We start from the raw sequence: 23,837 nt of genomic DNA on the forward strand, positions 1-23,837 counted from the left end.
TTTCTCCCTTGCTAACCTCAGAATAAAAGGGAGCCTCAGATCTTTATTTTCTACCTATTCCTTGATAATTCTTTGCTTTACTCGCTTTTTATCCTATGCTTTTCCTTTTGTTCTTCTATTACCAGAGACTATGATAGTGACTAGCACAGTAGTGCCGCTTTCTGAAGGGTCACTGTGGGGATATTACTGGGATTTTTGATTCTTGGTTCCGCTGTGGATCGTCAGAAAGCTTACACATAGGAAGAATGATGAAAGCAGCAGCAATTGCGTTTGCTTTCTCTATGTCCTCCCCAAACTAACCAGGAGGCGCTCCCCTCCTTTGGTCGAGGGCAGAGCTGCTGCTGGCCTCTCCCACCTACTTGTCTCTCAGTTGGTTGAAGACCAAGGTGGCAGCAGCAGTTTGAGGCAAATGCACAGTTCTGTGTCGTTCTTTCTTTTTCCCACATAGCACCCTAAGGACTAATAGCAGTACTTCACATTTAAATAATACTTTATACTTTTCCAAGCACATGCATGTTTCTTCTCTTGTTTGCTATTCATAACATCTGAGGCCGGGAGTCAGAGTCTGGAGGATGGGGTTGGGGGGCTGACTTCGCTTCCTCCAGCTTCTTAGTTTTGATACGTCCCAGAGTACAGACTTTCTGTTACGTTGCCTCATTCAGAAGACAGGTCTGACCTTTTGTATTGCCAGACAAACAGTTTTAGTTGGAAAAAAGAAACCAATGAAGAAATATGGCAGATCTCTTCAAGAAATTGGTCTTAATAACCAAATGTAAAGGCACAGGGGAAAAGCGTGTATGATCACTTGGACTTTGCTATGGTAGCATGGCAATGTGACATTGACCTTAGTGGTACTAAATTTAAGGCGATCATTGTTGTAGTCTCAAATTAGTTATAAAATTACTCCTATACAGAATCCAGAATTATAATTTGATTTGGCTATTTGATGGTGCCTTAGATATAGAAACAGATGTATTTGAGGCCATTAAATTCTGTTTTGATTATTTAGATAAAACTGAAGCCTAAAGTTCAAAATACAAGCACCTGCTATTTGTGTAACAAAAGTAATCATTTCTACTTTGACATTCAGTCATGTTAAAATAGGCAAAACTATCATTTAAAAGTTGACTAAGTCCTGGCTGGTGTGGCTCCGTTGCCCAAGCATCCTCACATGCACCAAAAGGTGACCAGTTTGATTCCTGGTCAGGACAGGGCTCATTCCTCCCCTTCTCCCCGCACCAAACCCTCACCCCCAACTCCCTCCCCCAGATGCGGGGAGTGTGGGCCTGGGCGGGTCCACTTGTCGCCCCCCCACCATGGTGCCTGCTGGGGTGAGCCTGCGCCCCCTCCCGCTGTGCGCCCCCTGCCCCCCTGCAAACATTTAGTGCCCGCACCTGAGCCCTGGGCGCGTGCACACGCCCCGCCCTCACTGCCCCCTCTGGGTGCCTGGAACCCGCACTTGCCCCGCAGCGCGCCCACCGCTCCTCCCGCAGTCGCCCCTCCCCCAGCGGCCCGCGGTCGGTTGGTGACCTTAAGGGGCCCGAGCGCAGTCCCGGCCCAACCCCGCGCGGCTGTGGGCGCCAGACGGAGGGGCCCCGGGCGGGAGCCACGCAGGGGGCCGGCTCGCAGCCGAGAGTGCGGGCTTGGTGCGGGGGAGGGGCGCTGAGCTGCACAACCTCTGACCTGAGCCTGGTGGAGACGCCGCGGGGTGAGTACAGGCGGCTGCACGGGGAGGCGGGGAGGCGCCCCCGGGAGGGGCTCCCCTTGGCCTTCCTGGGGGGGGGGGGGAAAGGGGCTCCCAGCCGCGGGGGAACCCCAGCAGCCTGCACCTGCTCCTGTGCCTGCCCGCCAAGGGCGCTGGCCAGGGCGGTTTTGCGGGCGCCCTGCCTGGGCCCCTGGGAGCTGCGGGAGCTGCACCGGGTGCTGCGGAGGAGGCGGCCCGCCCGCCCCACTCCCTCCTGCAGGGGGGCTGGGGCGCGGGAAGGGGGGCTTGGAAAACCCGCTGCCCCAGGCGCCCCAGGCACGGACCAGCTGGGCCTGTGCCTCTGCCTGGAGACCTGCTTTCGCATCCCTGCCAAGTCCAGGTCCCTCAGGGTCGCCCCACACGCCCAGCCAGGCCGGCTTCAGGAATCGGGTAACTCTTGTTCCCGTTCATCCCGCCTAATGAACGTTCCTCTCCATCCGCAACAACACAGGTACAAAGTCCTTGAGAAGTAAGACAGGGGCTGCCCTGAGTGCACCTCCCAGCGCCAGCTCCGCTGGTGGGGGCGCCGGCCTCTCACAGGCAGGGTTCTAGTAGCTCCTGTTCTGTGCTTGAGGCTGCCAAGAGCCTTTTCTTCCTGGGACAGTATCAGCAAGAAATTCAGTCTGCTAAGCACACTTCAGTTAGAAACAAAGCTTTGCCTGAGCGGGTTTGGATTAAAGTCCAAGAAGCCTATGCAAATAAGCAATAAATAAGAGGAATCTCAGAGTAAAAGAGTTGGACACAAGTGTGGAGGGAAAAGCCCTGGGGAGATTCATAACATGAGCCATGGCACCACCTGCACCCAGAGCGCCTGGCAGCCCAGGGGTCCTCACAGTCCCACCTTGGGGAGCAGGCCCAGAGCGGCTCAGGAGGAAGGTCTCCACTTAGGGAGAAGCATAAGCACATGGAGACAAGGTAACGCCTGCGACTGATTGTCGGGGTCATCTGTAGGCACCTACCTTAGGCACACAAGATTGTTGAGTTAGTAATAACAGGCAACTTATTTTATAAAGCAAGAGTTTTGCCATTTCTCTGTTCAAAGGGAGGAAAAATTGGCAAGAGTAAACATTAACTTGTTTTCTGGATGGATCGGGGTCCCCAAGACCCCTGGTTTGCTGATTCCTTAGCAGATCCTTGGCTTTGATTTATTACAGGGAAAGGAAAAGGCAAAATTTGCAAAGGCTCCAGGGGAGAAGTCCTGGGGAATCAGGCGTTGTCTCCCAAGGTCCCCTCTCAGGGGAGTCACAGGGGAGCACTTAACTCCCAGCACCCAGTTCTAGGACACCTGAAATGCTACCAGCAAGACTCAGTGCCCTGAGATTTTGTTGGGGGCCCATCCTCTGGGCATCCCATACCAGCATACAGCCAAGTTCCAGAGCCACAAGGAAAGCCAGTGTTTCACACAAACCACATTGTTTGTACAAACCGTTTAGGCACAGGGGGCTCCTCTAAACTAAATGTGGTGGGAACCTTCTGGAAATCTAAGTTCCCAGGTGCCAGATGGGCCAGTGTCTGGGACGGCCTTCCGAGGACAGAGCGGCTGGCTTACAAGTCCGGCCTGGTTCTTCCAAGGGCGCTGGGGACGGAGGAGGTTAAACCTGTTACTTAAGTCAATTTATCTGTAGATTTCTTTCCGCTATTCTGCGTAGAATCAAAAGGTGGCTAATTTTTCTCTCTTACAGCTAGGTTTTTCCAAACATAAAATTAATTAACTTAGTCATTTATTTTTTTAAAATATGCTTTTATTTATTTTACAGAGAGGAAAAGAAAGGGAGAGAGAGAGAAACTTCGATGTGAGAAATATCAATCAGTTGCTTCTGTACACGCCTCAGTTGGGATCTAACCTGCAACCGGGGTATGTGCCCTGACCAGGAATTGACCCAGCGACCTTTAGGTGCATGGGACTACACTCAACCAACTGAGCCACAGAAGCCAGGGCAACTTAGTTATTTATTGAGCACTGTGTGCCAGTTTCTCTTGTAGGCTCAGGAAATTAAGCTGGAGCAGGACAAATACTCAACTTTGAAGCCTCAGTTTTGAACTGGGGAGGGTTATTTCTTTTTTTTTCTTTCAATTTATCTTTATTGTTGGAAGTATTACACATGTCCTCTTTTTTCCCCTATTGATCCCATCCCCTCTGTACCCCTCCCCCCAGGCCTTCACGCCACTATTTTCTGAGCCCAAGGGCTATGCAAAGATGCATATAAATTCTCATGTTAATCTCTCCCCACCCACCGACCCCCATCTGTTTTCCCTCTGAGATTCTTCAGTCTCTTCCATGCTTCTATGTCTCTGAATCTACTTGGTTCATTGGTTTATCTTGTTCATTAGATTCCACATGAGTAAGATCATGTGACACTTGTCTCTCTCTGACTGGCTTACTTTACTTAGCATAATACTCTCCAGATCCCACCATGCTGTCTCAAAGGGTAAGGGATCTTTCATTTTTACAGCTGCATAGTATTCTGTGGTGTAAATGTCCAAGAAGATACTTGATAGGATTTCAGTCTTTTTCAACTTGTAGAGACTTGTTTGGAAGTCTGTCTTCGAGAATATCCCATGTGTACTAGAAGAGAATGCATATTCTGCAGCTTTAGGGTGAAATGTTCTGTAAATATCAGTTAAACCCATCTGATCTAGTGTGTCATTTAGAGTCACTGTTTCCTTGTTGATATTTTGTCTGGAAGATCTATCCAGTAAAGTCAGTGGGGTGTTAAATTCCCCTACTATGACTGTATTGCTTTTGATTTCTCTTTTAAAGTCTTCTAGAAGTTTTTTGGGTTTTTTCCCCAGCCTGTCTGAGTCTTTTGTTCTGAGGTGGGTCTCATGTAGACAGCATATATTTGGGTCTTGTTTTCTTATCCATTCATCTACCTTATGTCTTTTGCTTGGATCATTTATTCCACTTATCTTTGTTATTATTGATAGGTACTTATCCATTGCCATAAAATTTCTTTATTGCCTATGTTTTTCATTCTCTATTTCATCTTCTCATTACAACAGTCCCCTTAACATTTCTTGCAGTGCTGGTTTGGTGGGGATAAATTCCTTTAGCCTTTTTTGTCTGGGAAGCTTTTTATTTCATCATCTGTTTTTTGTTTTTTTTTTTTAATATATCTTTATTGATTTCAGAGAGAGAAAAGGAGAGGGAGAGAGAGATAGAAACATCAATGATGAGACAGTCATTGATCGGCTGCCTCCTGTTCGCCCCCTACTGGGACCGAGCCTGAAACCTGGGCATGTGCCCTGACTGGGAACCAAACCCCGATTGCCTGGATCTTAGGTCGACACTCAACCACTGAGCCATGCCCAGCCGTGCTTCACTATCTATTTTGAATAATACCCTTGTTGGATAGAGTACTCTTGGTTTCAGATCCTTGTTTTTCATTACCTTGAATACTTGATGATACAGAGTTCAGAATACTGATTATAATGATGCTCAACAGCATGAAAAAAGGTATAGAAACTATGAAGGAAATTAAGAACGACATAGTAGAAATAATAAAAAAAACATTGGAAGGAATGAACATCAGATTAGGGGAAGCTGTGGATCGGATCAGCGAATTAGACGACAGGGTGGAAAAAAATCACTCAATTAGAGAACCAAAAAGAAAACACAATTAAAAAACAGGAGTATAGTTTTAAGAGAGCTGTGGAACAACATGAAATGTAACAATATTTGCATCATAGTGGTGCCAGAAGAGGTTGAACGTAAGCAAAGGTTAGAGAACCTGTTTGAAGAAATAATGGCAGAATATTTCTCTAACCAATGAAAGAAAAAGTCACACAAGTTTAGGAGGCACAGAGAGTCCCAAGCAAGAAGAACCCAAAGGGGCCCACACGCAAACACATCATAATTAAAATTCCAAAAATCCAAGGCAAAGAGAGAATCTTAGAGGCAGCAAGAGAAAACAAGCTGTTACCTACAAAGGAGCTCCCATAAGGCTGTCAGCTGCTTTCTCATCATAAACTCTATAGGCCAGCAGGTTATTTCTTTTTAAAGGAGTATATTAAAGCCAGCTAGCCAGCTAGATACCATTAAATATGTGATGCACATACACCTCACTGAACTCACCAGAGAGATAAAAGGCATTTTTTCTACTGATACTTCTTTAATAAACTTACTGAACACCTAAAAGGAAATGAAAAGGAAGGAAAGGAAAAGAAAAAACCCTCCTCTAACACTGGAAACCTATCTTAGAACTGGCCTCATAAAATGCTCCGAGATTTGGGACTGTAATCACAGTGGACCTTTGGGGCTGACACTGACCTGTCCAATAAACATTAATGCCCTGATGGTCTGGCAAACTAACACCCTTATTATTTTTTCAGAGCATCATATCAAATAAATTAAAATTCTCATGTCAATTGACTCACTTGGTGGAAAGAAACCTACATGCTGTGAGAAGACAGAAGATGGGAGAAGAGTTCAGAAGGCTTGGAAAGAGACAGGTGGAAGAGGCACTGGACAGTTCACTAAAATGTGAATATCAACATCATCGAATGCCCTACTTCCTAACAAATCTGGATTATAATTTTCTGAAGTTGGGAATGAGAGTTGTTCCACATCAAATCAGGTATAGTAATTCTTAGCATTTTTGTTTACATATGCCTTAGAGAATAAGATGATGATGATGCAGTCAGCCGTGGAAAAATGTGCATATTACTTACACACAAAATCCTCTTCTGTAAGAACCACTCATTATAATACTCAGGCTGGACCCCTATTAGTCACAGTACCCATGTTCTAAGTAATCCTGATGACTTGACTGCAGGAGAATCTTTTTTCTATGTAACCTAGTTTCATTCTATGGCTTAAACCCCTCTCCACTGTTCCTGTCCTGTTTGCTTCAGAAAAGACTATTACAGACCTGCTGGTATAAATTTTTCACTTATGCTTACAAAGGGCTATGATATTTTATCATGATTATTCCTGAAGTTGAAACTTTTCTAATCTTTTCTTACATATTGTGGCATAGAGTGCTAGTTACTTTCCAATAATCAGTTTTGTCTTCTGTCTTACTTAGTCAGTTATATGATTATATATTTTGAGCCTCTCTTGCAGCTAGGTGTGGCCATGTGACTAGTCTTTAAGGCAGTAATATATAAGCATTGTGCTATGTGGATATTCTGGAAAAAAATGTCCCTTATCATTTTGCCCTGCTGTCTGGAATGAAGACAGAATAGCTGGAGATCAATAGCCATCCTGAGCCATGAGTTTGTGGTGGGATGGGCAACACTGTGTGTTGACCCTTCTACTAGAAATAAATTTTATGACAATAGGCACCTTGTTTATCTTGGTCAAAGCAACATCCCCAGAACCTAAGAATGCATGTATGTAGGCTGTGGTAAAGGCTCACGTATTGAATGGTATTGAATGAGTGAATGAATGAGTTCACACCAGACCATGTTAAACACTGATCATAAAGTCCTCCCAGGGGATATTCAGCCATCAGGAGCAAAACCAAGGTCTCTGATTCTGTCACAAAATCAAACTCTGCCCTAACTCAAGTCATATCACTCCTATTAGCTTCCCTTTGCTCTCCCTGATTTGCTACTGTTATAGAAGTAGAGGATTTTTTCTTACTGCTCTGCAGTGTTTTCTTCAAACAAAATCTTTTAAAATCTACTTTCTTGATAATTCTTTCTATTAATTTTTCGCTTAGCAAGTTTAAAATTCTTTAGTATTCAAGGTCATGCATTTCTTTATGTGTGGATCTGTTGACAAATGCAGGCGCTACTTTGTCACATAATCTTAGGCATCCATCAAGTGTACAAGAGTCATCCAGAATGGTATCTAATGACATTCCTAGGACGTTAGACAATAATATTATCACCACGGAATTCAGTCACTAGGTCCTAAGGATTTAACTCCATGTTGTTTACTGAAACTGAACTTCATCGAGCCCTTTCCCACTCCACTGTGGTCTCCACATTTTAATATGTCACTCATTCTTGTCACTAAACCTTACTTATATCTTTTAAACTATTAAATATTAATAATCTCTGCTTCCCTGATTTTTGAGCTGATCTTTCCCTCCTGCTGTCCTTTTAATAAAGGGGAACACTCCCTCTGCTCCTTTTTATTTTTTTTGGCACATGTGTGATTAAAGGGCTTGTAAATGTTCACACTTTTTTCAGTCACATGTCATTGTTGTCTTAAATTTTTCTCTACTCTTCTCCAAAAGTTGGTGCTATTCCTGTTAATTATTTGGGGAAATAATTAGACTTCTCTTCTACTTCTGTGACATCTATTTATAGTAGAGCTCCTTGGTTTTGCTCAAAGTTCTTTTGAACCTGCCCACCTTTGAGGAATGATATTATTTGGGTTTTGTTGGGTACTTTCAGCTTTTCTGAAGGGCACACTTCTGGACACCTCACCCTCTCCTTCTCAGGGGCTTTCCCTGTAGGAGCCTATTAAAATAAAGACAGACAGAGGTCATCCAACGAGCTCTTCCTAAATCTCCCCTCTACCAGCAATGTCACTGTGGCCGCACAGGTCCTGCTCCCTCCTGGCCTCTCCGTCCTTCCAGAGCTCGTCCGTCCCTGCTCTGGGTGCATCCCTCCTGCTCACGAGGGGCTTGCTCCCTTCATTCCCCCGGCTCCTCTAACTTCTGTTTTTTTCTGCACTGGCTCTTATCCTTTAACATATAAATATACATGTATTTTTCATCTAAGAATAAACATATCCTAGCAGTGTCTTTCCCTCTCACTACTGCCACATCTCTCTTCTCAGCCAAATGCTCGGGAAGAGAAGCCCTCAGTTGCTGTCTTCACTTCCTCGCTTCCTGTTCACTTCTTCACCTTGATGCTGTAGGCAATGGCCTTTGTAGCTTTCCTGCCCTCCTGACAGCACTGGACTTGGTTAGGCAATTATGTATGGAAGCTGAGACCGGGCCAGGCCTGTGCCCTTGGTAAGGGGGTGGAGTGGGTGCAGGGCAGGGCAGGGGCATCCTGAACCACTGCCTTCCCTGTAAGGTGGGTGCCTGGAGGGAACTCTGGGCGGGATTGTTCCCTCGTAACCAGGTGACCTCGGAATGTGCTCTGGTTGGCTGGTGCCAACCAGGTGAACTGCCTTCAGTTGAGAAGCAGCTGTGGAAGGAGGAGGAGCTTCGGCTGTGCTCTCTTCTTGCGGTGGCTGTGATTCTCAGCAGTTGTCTGATCTCCACACCTTTGGACTAAGTCAGGCTGCTCGCCGTCCTCACAGACTAGTCAGCTCAGTGGAGGCGGTCACAGCTGACAGCAGGGGGGCAGCAGCAGGGGCACAGCCAGGCCTTGAGCCCTGCCCAGGGCCTGGCAGCCCAGTGGCCCCTGTGCTGTACAGGGCTTTGGCACTGTTGGGAGTTGGGGGGTGGGACTGTTGAGTGAAGGCAGTGACAGCAGCAAGGAGTGAAGGGTCCTCATGGGGAACAAACTGTCCTGCTGCTGCCTGAAGCCCAATGCCAGCCCCAAGCTGGGCCAGCACGCTGGGGGGCGGCCTCGGGAATATGAGACTCCTGTGTATGGGGGGGGCTCCAGGAACTCAGTGGCAGAACCACCAGCCACGGCTGCCATGGAAGTTGACAACTTGCATTCCCTGTTCTGTGATTGCCACCCTATCCTGCGCCTCAGTGACGTGGAAAAGCCCGATGGTAAGGAGGTGGCGGGTGTTCACTGCTCTAAGGAGTACCTCTGTCCTGTGCTGACCCCAGGGTCCCCTAGCAGGGAGCCACCCCCGCAGGCTCCTTGCCTGGAGGCCGCTTTTCTGGAGCTGGCTCTTCCTGGTGTCCCCACCCCTTATTCCCTTCCCGTCCTGTCTGGCCAGTTTCCATGTTCACTACCCAGACCCCTAGTTCGTACTCCAACCCAGCCTGAGACACTCCAGGCCTTGGCCCTTCTTGTTTATGCCTCTGTTTAATGTCTCGTGGGCCTCTGTGAAGACTTTTGGGTATATCTTCTCCTTTTTGTCAGTGAAAACTTGAATCCCCCAACTTCAGAGTATCCATCCCATCTCCCTCTCCTTACTTATCCATAAGGTTCTTAATTGAAGGAACCAGGTAGGGGCTGGGGATACCCTGGCTCCCACCTGTTAAGATAGTTGATAATCAGGACAGTTCAACTGCAAAGATGTTAGAGTTTATTATTTCAATTCAAAATAGACAACTGACATGGACTCTACGTGGTGTTCTTAAGTAGGCTGTTTTCAGTTGCCTGCCTAGAAGCTGCTTTATTCCTCCCAACTGTGATTTGAATACAGAGGGAAATGGTGGGAGAGGGACTTGAAATTACTGAATGATGTGTAATGTGCTGCCAGTGCTACAGAGAATACTATTTTGTTTGTTTTTTACACAAAGGAGAAACCTCTGAGTCTGATTAATTTATTTACTTTGACACAAATATATCTTCAGAACGTTCGTCTCCATGGCGCCCTCTAGGTCCTCTCCCCTCCTGCAGGGAGATTCCTGTCTAACTGTAGGAATGTTGAGGTAAAACTTCTGAAGACCAGGTGCCTAAAGGGGGGTGGGGGGGGGAGAGGGAGGAGAGAGGGAGGGAGAAGAAGTACTTGCTGGAAAATAAGCCTGATGACAGTGTAGCTAATGGAGACTGGTTTTGAAGTAGAAAACATTCACAAAGATGTTAAAACCCCATTGGTCCATTTGTTTCATGTAAATGCCAGAGATTATTTCATAGAGCAAATGTACTATAGCTCTTATTCTATTTAAACTTTAGTTGAGCTTTTAATTTCTTTAAATGTTAGAATAATTAGCCGTGTGAATTCACCCCGATGGTGCACATGGCTTTGTAACTGAAAAGTACTCGCTTTTCAGAATATTCAAATATTATGAAATAAATGAACAAATTATGTGAATCAATTAAGTGTACCTTTAGGCACAAGGCAAGTAAGTACCTGTGAAAACTTCTGCTCGCTCTGCTTGGCGCTGCCAGGTAAGCCCCTGAGTGATTTTATAAACCAGTTAGTGTATGGGTAGTGTTGGATGAGAGGCTAAAGAGGACCTTGATTTAATTCTTTTAAGGTGTACAACTCCCTTCCATGTATATCTCCTTTGGCCCTTCTAACTGCAAATAAGGCCCGTGTATACTCTCCCTCCATTGCTGCCGAGGAAACCGAGACTTAGACTGTGAAGTGACTGTGGCACAGCTGCTGAGCAGAAGAGGCTGACGTGCAGGTGGAAATGTGCCAAATTCAGTTTCTGTGGTGCTTACAAACTCTTTAGATTGCAGCTTATATTTCATATTTCTCCATAAAGTGAGCCCATTTTAACTTCCTCCCGTCGTGATTACTCCCGTTTGAAATCACTGTATACAACTCAGAAGCAACAGCTACTCCCCCTGTGTCTATAAACTCATCACAGTGGGTAAGAGTGACAGTAGAAGTCACGGGGGAGCAGGAATTTCCCCGGGTGCGAGTTGCTGTGTTTTAAGGAGTGTGTTCCGACGGCCTCGGATGGAAGCCGACAGTGCTCTGGACGCAGAGGGACCTTGTGAGAAGCTGGTGAGAGGGCAGGTCAAGGACCAGGGCGTGAGCACAAGCCTGTAGTGAGTAATGTAAACCAGAGAAGCTGGAAATACAGGGTTCAAAGTATAGAATTGCCTTTTATGTTTAATGTGATAGATTTTCTATTTCAAATTGTTTTTAATTTTGGAGATACATTCAATAACTTGATATGAGAAAGCTCAGTTTCAGCAATTGCCTGTTATTAAGTTTCCATAGAAACAAGGTGAAAATAGCAAATGTAAAGTCCAAGGACACTGAGAATTTGCTTTTAATGTCTATATTTCAGACAATTTTATATCAATTTCCCTGGAAATAGGAAATACCTACTTAGATGTAAAACATTCTGGCTTTTCTGTGATGGAGAATTGAACCATGTGCCTCTTACACAGAATCACCCTTGAATGATGCTCTGCCTTGTTCTTCTGGAACAGAAGGTGGTTTCTTTAAGTCATTTCCAGGGGATATTCTTAAAAGCCTAGTACAGATTTCAGACAGACTTAAAAGAATTTGTGTAGCAACTTGCCTTTATCTAACAATATATCGACTATAACCGATGGTGGCCTCAGTAACACAAAAAAGACACTAAGGTCCTGTCATGCAGTGTTGTTATTACTCACCAACTGCTCACACAGCCTTTCATGTCCTGACCTCATGAGCTTTGCTAATTTGCTGGCTCAAGGTGCTCTCTCAGGGGACCCTTCCCCCTGCTACCCCTGAGGGGTGCGTAGGAAGGAACTGGCAATACTATGAGGAAAAACCTCTGGGCAGCAGATCTTCACTCTTTCCAGGAGCTATTTTAAACCCTCTTTTTTTGGTGACAATATTAATAAGCATTTGATGTAAAAGATTGGAAAATAGAGAAAAGTCACTCGCTTATGGTGAGAACACCCAGAACGTTTATTAATATTTCGGTGTTTATTCTTCCTGAACCTTTCATACGCATATAAACATAACATGTGATTCTACAAAAATGAAGTCATTGTTTGTGTGCTGCTTTATAGCTCTGTGTTATAAAGAGAAGTAATGACATAAAGCCCCTGGACCTGTGCCTGACCCCTGGAGGGCGCTCCAAGGGGTATTTCTATGCAACTGCGCGCAGCTCTGCTGCAGACCTTTTCATAACTGTCCCTGTACCTTCAGATGGTTGGAGCATCACTCAGGTGCCCAGTCTTTAGGATGGGCCATTGTCCAAAGTGAAACCATGCACACTCCCATTATAATGCTTTATTCTGGGGACCCAGATAAAAACAGATGCATTGTACTGACCTGTAGACTTCAGATGGTATGCTTTCTTATATCTTGATTAGGATGTCATTTTGCAGTTAAGGTATTTTAACACTAAATGTTCTTATCCCAAAGTAAAGTCACCATTGGTTATTCACTGGACAGCAGAACTTCTCTTTTAGTTTTTTTGTGGATTTTGTGTAACTACTACGCTAAGATCTGAAAGACTTGCTGATGTTAGATGACAAATCTAAAGACTGCATTTGGTAAAATCTTAGGAGTTATAAGAGAATTGGGAGAAACTTAATTGACTTGGGGTACACTGAAATAGTTATTTACTGGGCACCATTCCAGATGCAGGACAAACAGTGATATTCAAGGCCAGGCTCCCACCCTAACCAAGGTTTTCACGTTCTAAAGGATCCTAGGGGCAAACAGCACATGGACAGTTAAGAAAGTCAAGGTTAAAGACGGCTGCTCCCTTTAGTGACACTGAGCCGGTCTGAAAATGAGGGAGCCCTGTGAACACGCTCCATGCAGGTGGGGGTGCGGGGAGTGCAGGCACGAACAGCAGGCCGGGGGGGGGGGGGGGGCTGCGGAGACTGACGGGCGCCGGGAGGAGGAAGGCGGTGCGTTCAGACCTGCATGCCGGTGGGCCTTGACAAAAAATACGAATTTTAGTCTAGTAATGGGAAGCCACTGGAGGATTATATGTAGGGAAATGATGCTAATTGTATAAAGAGAGAGAGAGAGGAACATCGAGGGAGAGAGAGAGAAGCTACTGGGTGAGAAGGGGGATGCAGGGGTGTCAGGTAGACGGCGGGCAGAGTCGCGCAGGGGAGTCAACCGTGGATTGAACAGAAACTGTAAGGGCCTAAAATGGGCCAAGTTAAGGAAATTAAGTCTAAATGTAGTGACACAATAGGAATTACAAGTCACAGAAAAATAAACTAGTACATCCCCACAGTCGACTACTATGGAGCTATAAAAAATAAAATATATCTTTCCTGGCGTGTGGTGATCTCCAGGATAAGTTACATGGAAAAGGAAGGAGAGGACATCCAGTGATGTACATGACAAAGCAGGGGAAATATGTATTTGCTTATTTTTTAAAAACGCTGAAATTCCTGCTAATTGTGTGACTTTGGTTCCTTTCCCTTCAACAGGCAGCCAAGGCTCACATTTACTTAAGATGACATGGGGGTGCTGGTTAATGAGCGGGCACTTCATACACTTCCTCTGAAGTGATGCTAAATCTTCATATTTTGCTTTTGAATTAATTTATGAAAGCTTTTTTGTCATTTCTTGGTGCTCTATATATAGTACATAAATTCCTCTTGCATTTCATTTGACCCTTACAGTGTTTTGAGCTCAGTAATATAGGAATTATATCTGTTTTACATGTGAGAAGACAGGCTCTGAGTGGTATAAATTGAGTTTTCCGAGGTTTAAACATCAGGCTTGATGGAGCAGGAATGTGAATTTCAGATGGATGGACACAGGGATGGGACTGATAGAGTGACATGTCATGTGATCAGCTTTGGGGATACTACCTTTTTTCACACACCCTTTTTCTAGTGTATTAGAGTAATTAAACTTCAGGGTTGAAACAGTAACATTCCATAATTTGAGATGAAATGGAGGTAAATTGTTACTCAGGAATGTTCCTAAAAGTCCAAGACACTGCGCAAAGTACCTTTAAAAATACATAATGGAAGAACGGTGTACTTCACTGTGGGAACTGTCACGTCTCAGTCACAGTCACTGACACGTGTTGAGGACTCCAACAAGGCAGCCCTGAGGTCCAAGGCGAGGCCGCTGCAGAGGGGGTTTGGAAGCCAGAGCTGGGAGGGGCAGAGGCTTCCTAGGAAGCAAGGCTCAAGGAGCAGCAGCCTGGGGGACTCAGGGGCTCACCCTGTGCCCTTGGGTGGGGCAGCCAGCTCCAGGCCAGGGGGAAGGAGCCACCTGCCTGGGGGGAAAGTGCAGACTCAGAGAGAGAAAATCATTAGTGTATAATCCACTTGTTAGAGCCTAAATTTTGTTGTGGGTCAGAAAACTAATACAATGTATAGTAAATACAATGTGTAGTATAGGGGATAGAGCAGTCAGTACATGCAGGAACCTTAAGTGAACAGGTGCCCAGCAGTTGGCCTAGAAACTTCTGACATTTCTATTTAATTGGAATAAATTGAAATCAATCTCTTTCTAAAAAATGCTGCTTAAAACCACACTATAAAATAGTGATGCAGTATTTGTCATTAGCAAAAAGTGGAAGTTATATATATATAAAATTGTTGGAGGCTATAAACGGTAAACATTTTATGAAAGGCTCATGCAAATTAATAACCTTAGGGTTCTCGTGGGCACAATACATACAGTACCTGTAAACAAAAGGCGACTCACCAAGGTGGAAATAACACTGTTAACTGTGGTCAAACTATATAATCAAAGAAATGCAAATTAGAGACACTGTGAGGTTCCTCATTCACATAACTAGGATTTCTTTAAGTATTAAAGCTGGGGTGGAAGCTAAAACTGGTATGTTTGGAGGCATTATACTCTAGTGTGCCCTCACCTGTTTTAGAAAGCAACTTAGTTGTATGCATTGAGCCATAAAAACAACCAAACCTTTCGGTCTAGTCATTTCGTTTTAAAAAGCTTTTCTAAGGAGGTTCAAAAGATTGTTTAAAACCACTGACTTGTATGACCAGAGTTCACAGAGTAAAAACCAAGGTGCTCCTTGATTCAGGAATGAAATGAGCTTCTCAGAACTCGTCTCAGTTCTGCTCCTGTGGATTTCTCCTGAAAAGGCTTCCTCCTCATGCTGGTAAAGTCAGCGCCCAGAGCTCCAGAGGCCCTAAGGATCCTAGAGATCAGCTCTGCCTTTCTCTGAGGTTCCTGGGAGGTGCCAGACCAGCTGGGATTGATCGGCCAGCCCTGGGGCTGTGCCTGCCCTAGAACTGGGTGTAGGGTAGGGGAAGCTTCAGCTTTGTGTTTGTTACTTGAGCTAATTTTGTTTTTTTCTGCATATTGTCATGTCTTTCATTCCAGCCTTCTTGATTTTTATATTTAGAGCCATAGCAGCACATCTTGTTTTGGGGATGTGTGTGTGTGTGTGTGTGTGTGTGTGTAAGCCTGCAGCTTCCTTGACTGAAGTACATACTTTTCTTGGGCTTTCCAGTGAAATTACTAATTTAGCTATATCATGGCATAGGCACCTATATAAACATGGCTGCTTCTGCAAATGTGTTATTTTTTATTCAAATTCAGTATATTTGCATTATTTTTGGTAGGAAATAGTCTTGCATTCTCTCAGCACCTGGAGGTTACAGGCTGCTCTGATAGTCTCTGCCTCTCACTTTGTGCACAACGGAGTTAGTTTATTTTTCCAAATAGCTCACATTGTCTCATTTTTCAAATATGTGGGGAAAATCCTTTAAAATAATTGTATGAGTTTTTTACAAAAAAATGTTGAATAGAATAGTGTCTTCAAAAGCAATTTAATAAACTTGAAATTCAGAGAAGGAGCTTCCTTGAAGCACAAGGCAATTGGTTCATTTATTTAATTTCTCTGCTGGCGGGACTGTCAAAGTGGACGGCTCAGATGTCTGCAAAACCAGCCAGTCCCCAATGATGTTTGGGCAACATTCTAACTGTGTTAGTCGGAGGGGAAAGTCTTCTGGGTAAATACATTTGGACATGATGTTAGACTTTATTCATTACTATAGTTTTAACATATCAGTGAGCATTTTGATTCTCCAAGAACCAGGGGTATAGTCTATTTATATTTGACCTCCAAATGCCCTTTTAAAAACAGGCCCATTATTATGTGACATGGGGAATGTCGCCTGAACCATTATTCCATCAGGACCTTGGTCCACTTTCTTACAAGTTTGGTTAAATGGTTTGAGATGGACATTGCTAAGGCATATCAGAGGGTTTGTTTTTTTAAATGACAACTTTATAATCGCATATAGTGGGGAACTTTGTGTTATTAAAATTCAAGTATGTGTTTGGTATTCTTGCCTAAGTAGAAGATTATCCCACCTCGGTGCAAGGTGCACTGCAGGGGACCTACTTTATGTGTTCACAGCAGATTTCATGTTTGCAAGCAGCCCTATGATCAGGCCGAGAAAGAATTCCTATTGAAGACCCAAATTAATCATGGGGCATGGAAGGAAGAAGTGAGAGTTTAGCTTTGGAAATTGAGGGCAGAACTAAAAAATCACTTTGTCAAAAGTATAAAAAGTCACTGTCATGAAACTATTCCTGTAGATTAGAGCACTGAGCTCTTATGCTATCCTTTAAAATGCGCCACGATGAACAGCCCCAAGTAAGCCTCAGCTGACTAAGTTTACTATCTGAATGGAGTTAGAATCAGCCTACGTGTGTAAAGAACATTTTCCAAAAGCAGCTCACTTGATTTGGGCCTATTTGATGTATTAGCTTGCATCTGTCGCTAATTGGCCACAGTGTAACTTGCTTCTTGAGACTGTTTCTGGAATGAGCTAGTAATATCAGCATAAAAGAGAGTGACTATATTTCTAATTGATAAGTGGAAAGGGGAAAGCACATATATGATACCCCAATTTAAATTAGATTGTTTATGTGCAAGTTAAAAAAAAGTCTAAGATATAGCCTGGGTTGATTCCTCATATCTAGAAAGATCTTGCAATTTTTAATAACCCTGGTAGAATTTTTATGTTGTTGCCTTCACTAAAATTGTTTTGTTACCATTACTTAAAAACTTTTTTGCCCGGCCGGGCATTGCTCAGCAGTTGAGTGTCGAACTGGGATCCAGGCGATCAGGGTTCGATTCCCAGTCAGGGCACATGCCCGGGTTGCAGGCTCGATCAATGACTCTCTCTCATCATTGACGTTTCTATCTCTCTCCCCCTCTCCTTTCCTTCCTCTGAGATCAATAAAGGTATATTTTTTAAAAAATGAAAACAAAAAAAGAACCTCTTTCAACTTCGTTTAAGTGATTAAAATGGATGTATAGCTATTTTTTAAATTTTGTATTTTTCTACTCAACTAAATCAGTATGCTTATTTCTCTTCTTCCTATACAGAGTGGTATTTAGAGTTAATCCCTTCCTACCATCCCAGGGCAAGGACAATTTTCCTAAAGAAATATCAAATGCATGGTAAGTCAAGATAGGATTTAGGTCACAGTTAGGTTTTTATTTGAACAAATCAAAAAAATCAGTTGTTTATGTATGAGGATTGAATTTGTGATTTTGGCTTTATTTTACATAGCGCTCAACCAAATGCTCCATCCTCCCCATATCTAGAACTTTCCAGCTCCTCCCAGCTCCCTCACCTGCTGCAGGGCTGCCCGGGGGCATCAGAGCAGACAGGCCTGCGGGGCCCCAGAAGCTCAGCATCAGCAGGGAAACTAGTGTCAGCTTCCTGTGCCCTGTTTGTTTTAGGAAAAGAGTCAGAACTGTAGGATTTTATCACCCTGCTTGCCTGCTTATTTTCCTTAATGTTATGTTAAATCGTGTTTACTTGCTTAAAAAGGCTCACTGACCAAGCTTTCAGTTGATTAGACAGCAGAGGCACAAGAAGGGCAGGCTCCAGTGTATCTGAATTAACGCAGCGCAGTAACAGTGGGGCTTTTTAACATGCCTTTTCATGGTACGTGTGCATTTTGACTTTCTGGAGCTGATCGTTTTTGGTAGGATTGCTGTATTTCTGTTTCTTCCAGAACCATGGGCTGCTCTCATGTAGAGAGGGGGAGACAGTAAAGGAAAAGCTGCCTTCAGTCCTAGGAAGGTGCCTGTGATGCCCGCCCCACCTTCGAGGAGGCAGCGGGGGGAACAAAGTGCAGCCCAGGACCCTCTTGGAGCTTTTGTTTTTTTTTCATTTCTTTGTGAGAGCAAAACAATTTTGTGTTGCAGGTGTTTAGTTAGGTTAGCCACACTCATTTTACAATTTAAACTAGATGGGATCCTTTGCAAGATATTCCAGGTGGTTACCAGTCAGTGGTGCAGGATGCTTCCAGGGGCCTGGCCAGAAACTGGTTCTTGGAGCCATCAACTGCTAGATGCTGGTGACTCACGTAAAGTGGGTGTAAATGCAGAATTAGGAACCAGGGCTGAGCAGTGGCTCAGAGATGCAGCAGTTAAACTTGTTCATTAGCTGATTCTCACCCGGCCTAATTAGCTTTGCCTTTTCTTCAGTACATGGAGTGGCTTTGATTTGTATCTAATATAGAATCTCTCTTAGGTAAAACAGTAAAACATAGGATAAAGTTTTACTTTATGGGACTCCTCTTGCCAAGTGATTTAAATTATAAATTGTCAAGAAGTGATAAAGGAAATGGAGTGAAATCTGTGTTATTTTGTGTGTTGGTATCTGTCAGGGAATCATAACTTTTGCTTCCCTGAGGCGTTTGTATCTGCATTGATCACTTATTCCTTTTATTCTTAGTGCAAGGAAAGAGGGGGAACAGCTCTTCACACCATGTAAGTAAACACTTGAAAACTTAAGTAAGAAATTAATAATATGAATTAAATTGTCTACCATGATTTTTAAAAGTATATAATGGACCCAGTGTCATCAGCATGTCCCTTTTTTGGTAGATTTTCTAAATCACTTCTGTTATCTTAATTTTCAAACTGTTATCTTAATTATCAAACTTACATATTCAGGAAAGTTTTTGGCTTAGTAATCCCCATTTTTTAAGGGGTTCTGACCTTTAAGTTAAATTTCAATAATATGGTTGTGATAGAAAGATCTGCCTTAAATTTTTACCTAAACTTTTAATCTTGTTTTTTACAAAATAAACAACAATATAATAGCTAAGTCAATTTTTAGCACCATCTATTGACTTATTGTCATAGCAGCTGAAAGCTTAGCTTTCTCAACTCCAGCGTGGCCTTCTTTCCCTCCCCCTGTCCTCTCAACATGTAACATGGTTTTTATTAAATCAGAATCAATGTTTACACTGTTATATTATGTAAATACTTTTTACTGCTGAGCCATACAGTTCTGTGGCTGTACCTCTTTCTTGTATACCCTTCATTCTTTTTCTCAAATACAGGGTGTCACAAAAGTTGTGTATGCACATTGAATGATTATCAAGTCAGTGTTTAGTAACATATAGTTCAGTTTCAGAATTTGAAAGAATCTACAGAAGTGAATAATTTTTTGGTCAGTTCCTGTTTTCAAACTGATGACCGTTCTGGTCCAGGCACAGATGATAAGGGAAAGCAATGGAATCGCAAACAGCAAGAATTATTTGGTTCTGTATTTTGCTCCCTCAATTTGTTGACTGTTGCTGCTTCTGTACCGTAAACTTTATGTTTATGAATCCCTATGAAAGAAGGTCTAGTGGGTTGTTAGGATAAGTTTTCTCTGCTCAAAGCTTAGTCTGTCTCCCCCCATTATTTCAAATCAGTTAAACCTGGAAAGGAGTGAAAATCTAGTGTGTTACCAGCTGTTACAGTGTGTATACAGTTTTGGGACCCCTATGTGACTGAAATCTGAGCACTTCTCCAGGACAATCCCAACCCCTTCTTCCTAGTCACCATGACCTCACACAGCCAGATGCAGCAAGTAGGCTGGTCTCCCTGCTTTCAAAATAAATTTTTTTCTTCCTAACAATCTAGTAATTTGGCAGAGAAAGATGGCTATCAGACAGAAATACTACATTTATGCTACATTAACATAATACTTAGTAAGTTTTCACTTTTGTGTGTGTGGAATTAATTTTTTGATTATATTCACTTCTTGTTTTCTAACAAATATTTTTTCCCAAAATTCTGTAACATTTGTCACAGGGCTGTCAAAAATATTTTCCATTTCCTAAACAGAGTTCCATGTTTTATTGGAAGCAATCTCCTCCCTCTTGTTATCCTAGTCTAGTAGAGACTTGCTTTCCCTAAGCCTGCTCTGTGTCTGTTTTGTGGCATATTTCTTTAAAGTCACCTGGGAGCTCACATAACTGTTCTCTTGTGTGGGGTCCCCTATGTCTTAGATCAGTGATTTTCAACCTTTTCCATCTCATGGCACACATAAACTAATTACTAAAATTCTGTGGGCCCAACCAGCGTGCCTCAGTGGTTGAGCGTAGACCTATGACCCCAGAGATCAGGGTTCGATTCCCGGTCAGGGCACATGCCCGGGTTTCGGGCTCGATCCCCAGTGGGGGGCGTGCAGCAGGCAGCTGATCAGTGACTCTCTCATCATGGATGTTTCTATCTCTCTCTCTCTCTCTTTCTCTCTCCCTTCCTCTGTCGGAAATCAATAAAGATATATTTTAAAAAGTAAAATGAATGAATAAAATAAAATTCTGTGCCACACCAAAAAATATATTTTTTGCCAATCTGACAAAAAAAAAAGTTATAATTTTGATTAAGTCACACTGGACATCTCTTGTGTTGGCTGTTGTCATTTTTTATTTGACAATCTCAGGGAAAAGAGATTAGTGTCTCTGCCTGAATAGTCAGGTATTGCATGCTTTAAAAATTCTTGTGGCACCACACTGGGCTGCGCTTACACTGGTTGAAAATCGCTGTCCTAGGTGGTATGTTTTCCTCTTTCTTGTTACACTCCCTCATTTTACTGGAGCACTTTTTCCTGGGAAAGGATACATGAACAGAAATTTTTTAGAGATATAGCCTCTCTGAAATGCCTCCTGTTTAATAAAATATAGAATTCTGGGTTGAAATTAATTTTTGCAGTACTAGAGGCATTTCTACTGTTTTCTCACCACAGTTGCTCTTAAGTCTGTTGACATGGGATGATACATTATATATTATTAATTTTAGTGATTCCCCCATCCCTTTCTTCCCTGGAAACTTTTAGAACCCTCTCTGTTCCCGGGGTTCTGGAATTTATAATATGTTTTTGTTTATAACTTTCCATTTTATTGTGGCCTTCAAGGCTACAGGCCTGATCTGCTTTCAGAGAATTGTTTTTGATTCTTTCATATATCCTCTATTCCTTTTTTCTAGTATTCCCATTACTAAGAATTTGGAACTCTCAGGCCAGGATTCATGCAAGAATCTCTAATTTTCCCCCCTCTTTTCCCTGTCCTGTCTGTGTATTTGCGGGAGATACTGGTGGGAAAGTGTGACAGCATGCTGAAAGCTGCTTTATAATAATATGAGAAAGGAAGGCTCATCTGAATTAGTTTATAAAAATACAGCAACACCGATACAGTAGGCAGTTAGGCAGAGATGAACAGAGCAGGAGCGACAGGCCAGGTTTGTCACCAGGGTAGAACGCTTTTGTTCCTAAAATGGGGACCTCGCCCCAGGGTGACCTTTCCTGCCCTAGCATATCACAGGTCAGGCTGTTTACACCCCCTCACCTTTCATGTTTGATATTTTAACAAAGAAAAAACACTTTTCTAAGTTTAACTTACTGTGATGTTTTCTTCTCTTCCCCTTCCCCTTCAGGTATTTCCAGATCACCTTAGAGAAAAATATAGCTCATGCTCAACAATATTTTTAGACAACAGCACAATTTGCCGGCCCGAGACGAGAATCAGTGTTCAATGGTGAGTAAAATAGGCTGCCCGGGCTCAGTGACAGACACCTTATGCTACAGGCATCCTACCCATATGGGATCTCATTTGATTATACTTTTCCAAGATCAGGTTAAGAAACTGGTATCAATTATTATTGATTTCAATTTCCATTTTAATCTGAGAACATGGAAGACGGGAAAGCCAGTGAGCAAATATAAATTTCCCCCCAAGAGTATTCATCTTTACCTGAGGAAATACTGTGGCTGAGATATTGTTGAACAAAATGCAAGGAGAGGTGCTTCTCATTGACTCTTTCTAGAGAAAAGTGTTTCTTTATGAGATAAAGGCCTAAAACCACATGTGCTACTCTGCAAGCTGCTCTTGGCAGGAGGACCAGCTCGGCCCCCACTGGCCCAGGGCATCTGCCTTTACACTTAGTTGGATTTGGTCAGATTTCCCCTGTTCTGTTTTTCCTGCACTATTTCTGTATTAGAATTCACTTTTCTGTCCAGGAAAAATGCACCAAACCAGGGTTAAGGAACAACTTCTCAAGGCTGATTTCTTCGTGGATAAAATGTGTTCAATTGAGGTTTTAACTTTATAGACATATTAAATTTAGTTATATATGTATATATAGATATATAAATACACTTCCAAGACACTGTATCAATCCATATATAAGAAAATCAAAGCAGGAAAAAGTTAGATAAGTGAAGTTTTGGAAACGCAGCCACAGTCAGGTCTATACTTAAGCAAACGTAACAGTGTCATGATGCTGCTGAAAATTATTCAGTAAGTTCTGTGAGCCCTACATAGTTTACAATTGCAGATGCACTTTATAACATGCTAAGATGAAACTTTAAAGCTACTTAAGAGCGAAATAAAATTAAAGTAGGACATAGAGCTTCCTGAATTCCATTGGGGTTGTCCAAGGAGCATTATCAGCGTCTCCCTGGGATATGAGAGCTGATTTTCCAGAACAGTTTGGGAAATGCTACCTGAAAATATTAGTAGCCTCATTCCTAATTTTTCAGTCCTAAAAATATAATTTGTTCATAAATTTAATTTTGTTTCTCTTGTACCAGCTTTTTTACTAATTAAATTCTCAGTAACTTCTACTTTATTAAAAACTGGGAGTTCACAATCATAATACTGTAACTTTCTTCTCTCACTTATAACAGTAGTTGAGATCAAATTGTGTTTCATCAAAAATTGAGCCCCAAACCTCTCTAAAGTCCTGAGCTTTGGCACCTATCATATAATCATTTAATCTTTTTGTGCAGCCAGGACACTAAATCCAGGAGTAAGAAAACGACTCCACTCTGGCTGCATTCCATAGCTTCTTTTGAATTCAAGGTTCTGATGTTACAGTATATAATTCAAAAGTAGTTGTAAAGACTAACCTTGCTCAGACAAGTAGGTGTTATGCTTTTTTTCACCAAATTAGTCTAATTTTTGGAAGTACAGTAGGCTTTAATTTCCTCTCATCAGGTTTTGAAAATGGTCAGTACATTTACTATTTGTAAAATAAAGGTTTTCTGAGAAAATTAGTAGGAATGGTTTTGAAAAGATGTTTATTATGAGGCAGTAGTGCATTGTTCCCAATGGGGTGGGTGAGCCTTATTAGAATCACGGATGCAGCTTTTTTCAAAATGTGTGTCTCTAAACACATGCAGCCCCTGTTCCCTCCCCCAGCACACTCCCTCTCACAAGCCTTTGATGAGCTGAGGAAGGATGGGAGGCATCATTATATGGAGAAAAGCATCCAGGGTGATTCTGATTTAAACCATAATCCATGTGTTCACATTGCAATCACCTGAGAAGCTTTCAAAACAACCCAGAGTCATACCCAGTGCCCGTTAAGTCAGAGCATCTCAGGGCGGAGCCAGGCGG

General features: G+C 42.9%; 1 long non-coding RNA gene across 1 annotated transcript; it reads left to right on the forward strand.

Annotated features, from left to right (window-relative positions):
- The first annotated feature begins 1,448 nt into the window (after window positions 1-1,448).
- LOC308558367 lies at window positions 1,449-21,956 on the forward strand. Its single transcript, XR_013998991.1, has 5 exons — window positions 1,449-1,712; window positions 6,133-6,321; window positions 17,536-17,610; window positions 18,899-18,933; window positions 21,874-21,956. It is a non-coding gene; the product is annotated as an uncharacterized lncRNA (long non-coding RNA).
- The last annotated feature ends 1,881 nt before the right edge of the window (window positions 21,957-23,837 follow it).

Source organism: Miniopterus schreibersii, assembly GCF_964146895.1.
Source record: "Miniopterus schreibersii genome assembly, chromosome: 1".
In the NCBI taxonomy this organism is placed as follows: domain Eukaryota; kingdom Metazoa; phylum Chordata; class Mammalia; order Chiroptera; family Miniopteridae; genus Miniopterus; species Miniopterus schreibersii.